Consider the following 6,302-nt stretch of genomic DNA (forward strand, 5'->3'; position numbering starts at 1 on the left):
ATTTGCTTATGCCTTGCCTTCCTGAGGAAGGATTTAAAGGCAGCTTAAAAGGGTCTATGAAATATGAGATAACATGAGTATAAAGTAGGAAGAAGACAAAAAAGAACAAGGAACATTTAAAAAGACCAGGAATGGGGCGCCTGGGTGGCTCAGTCGTTAAGCGTCTGCCTTCGGCTCAGGTCATGGTCCCAGGGTCCTGGGATCGAGCCCCACATCGGGCTCCCTGTTCGGCGGGAGGCCTGCTTCTCCCTCTCCCACTCCCCCTGCTTGTGTTCCCTCTCTTGCTGTGCCTCTCTCTGTCAAATAAATAAAAATAAAAAAAACTTTAAAAAAAAAATAAAATAAAAAATAAAAAATAAAAAGACCAGGAATGGGGCACCTGGGTGGCTCAGTCGTTAAGCGTCTGCCTTCGGCTCGGGTCATGATCCCGAGGTCCTGGGATCGAGCCCCACATCGGGCTCCCTGCTCGGAGGGAAGCCTGCTTCTCCCCTTCCCACTCCCCCTGCCTGTGTTCCCTCTCTCGCTGTGTCTCTCTCTGTCAAATAAATAAAATCTTAAAAAAAAAAATAGATAAATAAAAGGCCAGAAACAAAGCAAAAACGTACAAGTTTTGTAGTCTTTGGGCCACACGGTCAGCTCTGCGTGTCCCCGGCTGTAGGTGCCTCCTGGCGAGGCCCCAACACTCTAGCTGGGAAGGTCTGGGCTTGGTGGAGAAGGCCGAGTGCCTGGATTTGGGAGTGGGCTGGGTAGGGGGAAACGGAGGGCTGGGAGATTGCTGGGAGAGAGAAACACTCTGAACCCTGAGACAGAGCCTCTGCTTGGAGGGAGAGGACCCAGAGGAGCGGTGGTTGGAGGGGTGGTGGGAGACCCGGAAGAGAGCGGCTCAAAGGTGAGGAGTTTGAAAGCCTGCCAGGGTCTGGAAGGAGCCAGCTGAGGAGAGGAGCCAGGTGGAAACCTGATGAAGGCGGGGGCGGGCGTAGTGAGGAAGGGGACACGAGCCAGCACCCTTTCCACAGGCAGCTGTGGGAGGAAGAGAGGCCTGTGCCAGGTTTTAAGCACGGAGGGGAGAGGCGAATCAAACACTGACGGAGTACAACAGATGACACCGCTGACTCACTAGCTCACTTGGGGTTGTCTTCCTAGCGGATTTTCTCTCAGCCCCTTCCCTTCTCCCAAATGATCCCTTTTGCAATCAGTGTAGGACTTGGGTTAATCAGACTGACCGGGGTTAGTCTGTGGCCCTCAAAGAGGGGTCCATCATAGTCTATGGAAAGTAAAGGACTAGATGACAAGGTCCTTTCTATCTCCCAAACCATGACGTTGGCCTGATTATAGACTCGGGGTCTCTCAGAGCAGAGCTAAGGGAGGCTGTCAGAGTCAAGTTGTTGAGGCCCAGAGAGGGGCAGTGACTGGCCCAAGGTCACACAGCCAGTGGTTGGGGACAGAGCTAAGCCAGTATTCCTAAGCCCCAAACTTTTTGCGCTGACATCACCTCCCGACGACCAGACTCCTGGCTTTGGTTTTTGTCCTTTCTCTGGAAGTGGGACAAAGGAGCCAGGAGCCGGGCCAAGAAGCTGTCAGGGCTAGTCCCAAGCCCCAGGATGCTGGGAACCCAAGGTCCACACCCATGTAAACACAGGCCAACACTGATACCTCTTACTTGGCTCTCAATAGCTTCCTCCAAATCAGCTCCCCACTATTTTTTTTTAAAGATTTTATTTATTTATTTGAGAGAGAATGAGAGATAGAGAGCACGAGAGGGAAGAGGGTCAGAGGGAGAAGCAGACTCCCTGCTGAGCAGGGAGCCCGATGTGGGACTCGATCCCGGGACTCCAGGATCATGACCTGAGCCAAAGGCAGTCGCTTAACCAACTGAGCCACCCAGGTGCCCTCAGCTCCCCACTGTTATCTTGCTTATCCTTGCAGGTCCCCTGGGAGCCAGGGAGGAGCAGAAAGTATTAGCCCCACTTCACAACAGAGAGAAACTCAGACAAGGAGGAAGGTAGTAATTTGCCCAAAGTCGCCGGGCAAGTCAGGGATGGGGCTGAAACAGGAGGTCCCATGGGAGATGGGGGGTGGTCAGCAGAGCACATGGCCCTTTGGGCAGGGGTGGGGTAGTGCCCCAGGAACCAAGGGTCCCCTGTCTCACCAGGACAGTGATCTCACTGTCCCCTGAGGGAGACCTCTGGGGACAGGCTCCGCTTGTTCCCCAACTGCTACAGGGTACTGGAGAGGGGGAGCAATTGGGCAGAGGCAGCAGAATATGGCCACAGGTCGGAGGGAGGAAGCTATCATGGGTCAGGTGTCCCTGGGTGGGGTTTGTGCTGGCTGATTTTCTGCCAGCTTCAAGGGGCCCCAGGGAACCTCAATGCCCCCACTGAGCCCAAGGACTCTCCTAATGCCCCTCACTGCCAAGGGACCAGGGAGCCATCTGGACACCTGGGGAGAGAGGCAGATTGGTGCAGGTGAGGGTCAAGGAGGCCCTCCTTGCTGATGGCAATGACTGGCTCTGCCTTCCAAAGGAGTTACAAGTAGGGTGACCATAAGGACAGGTGATTAATAGAGCTCCCATTCAATCTCAAAAATATCCCGAACCTGACAATGAATTTCGTGATCATCCAACCCAGTTATGGGACAAATCCTCTGTTCAGTGAAGAAAGTCTTGAAAATGTTTCACAAGGAGGGCAGGCCTGGTTCGGTGCTGACATCTCTCCCCACATTCCATCTCCAGTCCTGTCTCCCTCCGCCCCGCTCCCCAGCCCAGGACAACCGAATCTGTCCCAGAAACCACCACTCCCAGCTCTGCCCTCTAAGAGAAGCATTTCTAGGGCTAGGGGCACAGAAACCTAGAGCCCTAGGTGGCTCACTAGAAAGAGGCCTTGACCCAGGGTCAGGAAACCCAGGTCCAAGGCCCAGCTCGGGTTTCACCTTTGTCGGAAGGGGCTCTGTGCTTTGGTCTTTTCATCTGAAAATTGGAGCTAAGGAGAAGTTCGGTTGCATGAACGGAAGGTGATAATGCAGGAGATAAGGCTGCCTCCGCGTTGCTGCAATCTGGGGCAGAAAGCCGTGATTCCCGGGGACAACCAGCGCTGCCCAGGAAGTCACTCCCTGCTGTTGCCACAGGGTGACTCATGTGGCCCCCCGGCTGGCTGAGTTGTGCTCACCGCGGCGGATCTGGCCCAGGCCCAAGGAGGGCGCTGACGGTGCAGCCCTGCTGGGAGCCCGGTTTCCTGGCAGCCAGGCACAGTGGGCAGGTCTGACCTGTGAGAGCCGCGGTTACTAACCCCCTGGGGCCTGGGCTGGTTGCAAAAGGGGCTGGTGCTCCTGACGCAGTCTGCTTTCGGTCTCACTCACTCTCCCAAGCTGGTTCCCAGGAGAATGGGGGAGCTCGGGGAGGGTGCGTCACCCCCGCCCTGGGCACCACTCTGCTCCCAGGCGGAAAGCAAGAGAGGCACACCCCCTTCGGGCGCGCGAACACTCACACACCAGCCCGGGGCCCGGCATGCACGCCCGGTGCAAGGAAGCACACGGAGAGAGGCCCCCTCACAGATCCACACAGAATCGAGCCTCTGCGCGCACAAACACGTAGACACACGGCCCCCAAGAAACTAGGCCCGACCTAGATGTGCACACCCAGATGCACACATAGATTTGTGTATAATACACACTGCTGAGGGCAGACACCATGTGGGTGCACAGACACACACATTCAGAGCTATACGCATCTTGCATAGAGACGCCCACACTGACAGACACACACAGACTTGCACACATATGGAATTATTCAGAGTTTCGCACAAGGACAATACCCACTCTCAATATGCGAAAGCAAAAACAGGGACACAGAGAAATGTACGTGAACACAAATATACGATATACATACACCTTGTCATCATTTAGTATTTATTGAACACCCACAATCTGCTAGTCATGCTCCGCCAGAAAGAGAACCCCCCCCCCGCAACACAAGTCATACATACACAGAAACCCAAGCCCTCTCCAAAGAGCCACTTGGGATTATATGGGGTCCAGTCTCCAAACCAAAGATGAAGAACTGTTTTTCTGTAGATGGTCACCAACCCATGGTGGAAAAACTAACCAAATGCTGATGTAGTTATCATTTATAATAATAATAAAAAAAAGTTAAAGGAAAACAACCTCCATGCTCCAAATTGGGATCTAGTTGAAGAAATTATGGTCAGGGTGAAATAGTAAGCAAATATATACATACGGTTACAGCCTCTGGTCAGAGTTTATAATGACATGAAAAACACTGTTAAATTTTATTTATTGGGGCACCTGGCTGGCTCAGTCAGTGGAGCAGGCAACTCTTGGTCTCGGAGTCATGCGTTCCAGGCCCACATTAGGCATGGAGCCTACTTAAAAAATAGTAATAGAGGTGTCTGGGTGGCTCAGTCGGTTGAGCAACCGACTCTTGATTTCAGCTCAGGTCATGATCTTGGGGTCATGAGATCAAGCCCCGTGTCTGGCTCCAAGATCAGCGTGGAGTCTGCCTGAGATTCTCTCTCCTTCTGCCACTCATGGGCACTCTCTCTCTTTCTCTCTAAATAAATAATATTTTTAAAAATGCTACTAAAAAAATAAAAAATAAAAAAAATAAAAATACTACTAATAGGGGCACCTGGGTGGCTCAGTCATTAAGCGTCTGCCTTCGGCTCAGGTCATGATCCCAGGGTCCTGGGATCGAGTCACACATCAGGATCCCTGCTCCGCGGGAGACCTGCTTCTCCCTCCCCCACTCCCCCTGCTTGTGTTCTCTCACTGTCTCTCTCTATCGGATAAATAAATAAAATCTTTAAAAAAATACTAATAATATTTTTAAAGTATTTTAAATTTATTTATTTATTTTTAAAAAATTTTACTTTTTAAAAAAGATTTGTTTTAGGGAGAGAGAGAGAGAGAGAGCACATGAGCACGGGGAGGGGCAGAAGGAGAAAGACAAGCAAGCTCCCCACTGACTGTGGAGATGGGTGAGGGTCTCGATCCCAGGACCCTGGGATCATCACCTGAGCCAGATTAACCGACTGAGCCACCCAGGCGCCCCTTAGAGATTTTTTTTTTTTTAAAGTGATCACTATACCCTACATGGTGCTCACAATCCAAAGATCAAGGGTTGCATGCTCTACCAACTGAGCCAGCCAGGCACCCCTGTTAAAATTTTAAATGAAAAAAAAAATGTATATATAGCATGATCACAAAAAATTTTTCAAAAATATGCATAGAACAGGCTGGAAGGAAGTACATCAAAATATTACTATTGATTATCTATGGGAGTTAAGACTATTACTAAATTTTTAATCTTCTAGTTCTTCAGATTTTCTAATTTTTCTATGAGTATTTATTATGGGAAAAATAAAACATTTAAAAAATCAGCTAAAGGGGGCACCTGGGTGGCTCAGTCGTTAAGCGTCTGCCTTCGGCTCAGGTCATGATCCCAGGGTCCTGGGATCGAGCCCCGCATCGGGCTCCCTGCTCAGCAGGGAGCCTGCTTCTCCCTCTTCCACTCCCCCTGCTTGTGTTCCCTCTCTCGCTGTGTCTCTGTCAAATAAATAAGTAAAATCTCCCCCCCCAAATAAAGAAAGAGAGAGAGAATGGAGAGAGGGGGAGAAGAAGGCAAAGGAAGGAAAGAAATAAAATAGATATTATAAAGAGAAACAAAAGCAGAGCAGGTCAGTGGGTTGGGAACCAGAGGTAAATCCCACCTGTCCTGCATAGGCTTGGTCCCTACCTGTCCAAGGGCCGTTCCAGCAAGCCATTGCTCTTAGGCCTATCTCCAGGCTTCCATGGCACATATCTGGAGCTGAGCTTGACCCTCAGGGTCCCCTCCAGGGCTCACTGGTTGGATTTTTATCTTTTTTTTTTTAAGATTATTTATTTATTTATTTGAGAGAGAGAGAGTGAGAGAGAGAGAGCCCAAGAGGGGGTAGGGTTAGAGGGAGAAGCAGACTCCCTGCTGAGCAGGGAGCCCGATGCGGGACTCGATCCCGGGACTCCGGGATCATGACCTGAGCCGGAGGCAGTCGCTTAACCAACTGAGCCACCCAGGTGCCCGGATTTTTATCTTAAGCACTTAAGGGCCAGCTACAAATATTGCCTGAGCCCAGGCCCCTGCAGGAGCACAGGGGCATGAAGAGGACTTTCTACTTCCCCGGGGAGATGCAATCTGAGTAAGTGACCAAATGCAGAGTGCCAAGAGAGCAGTGTGGACGCTAATACAAGTAAGAGACACTTTCTGGAAAAGGGGAGTACTGAAAGATGGTTAGAAGAGAAACGGCATGGGT

Source organism: Zalophus californianus, chromosome 6 (assembly GCF_009762305.2).
Source record: "Zalophus californianus isolate mZalCal1 chromosome 6, mZalCal1.pri.v2, whole genome shotgun sequence".
NCBI lineage: Eukaryota > Metazoa > Chordata > Mammalia > Carnivora > Otariidae > Zalophus > Zalophus californianus.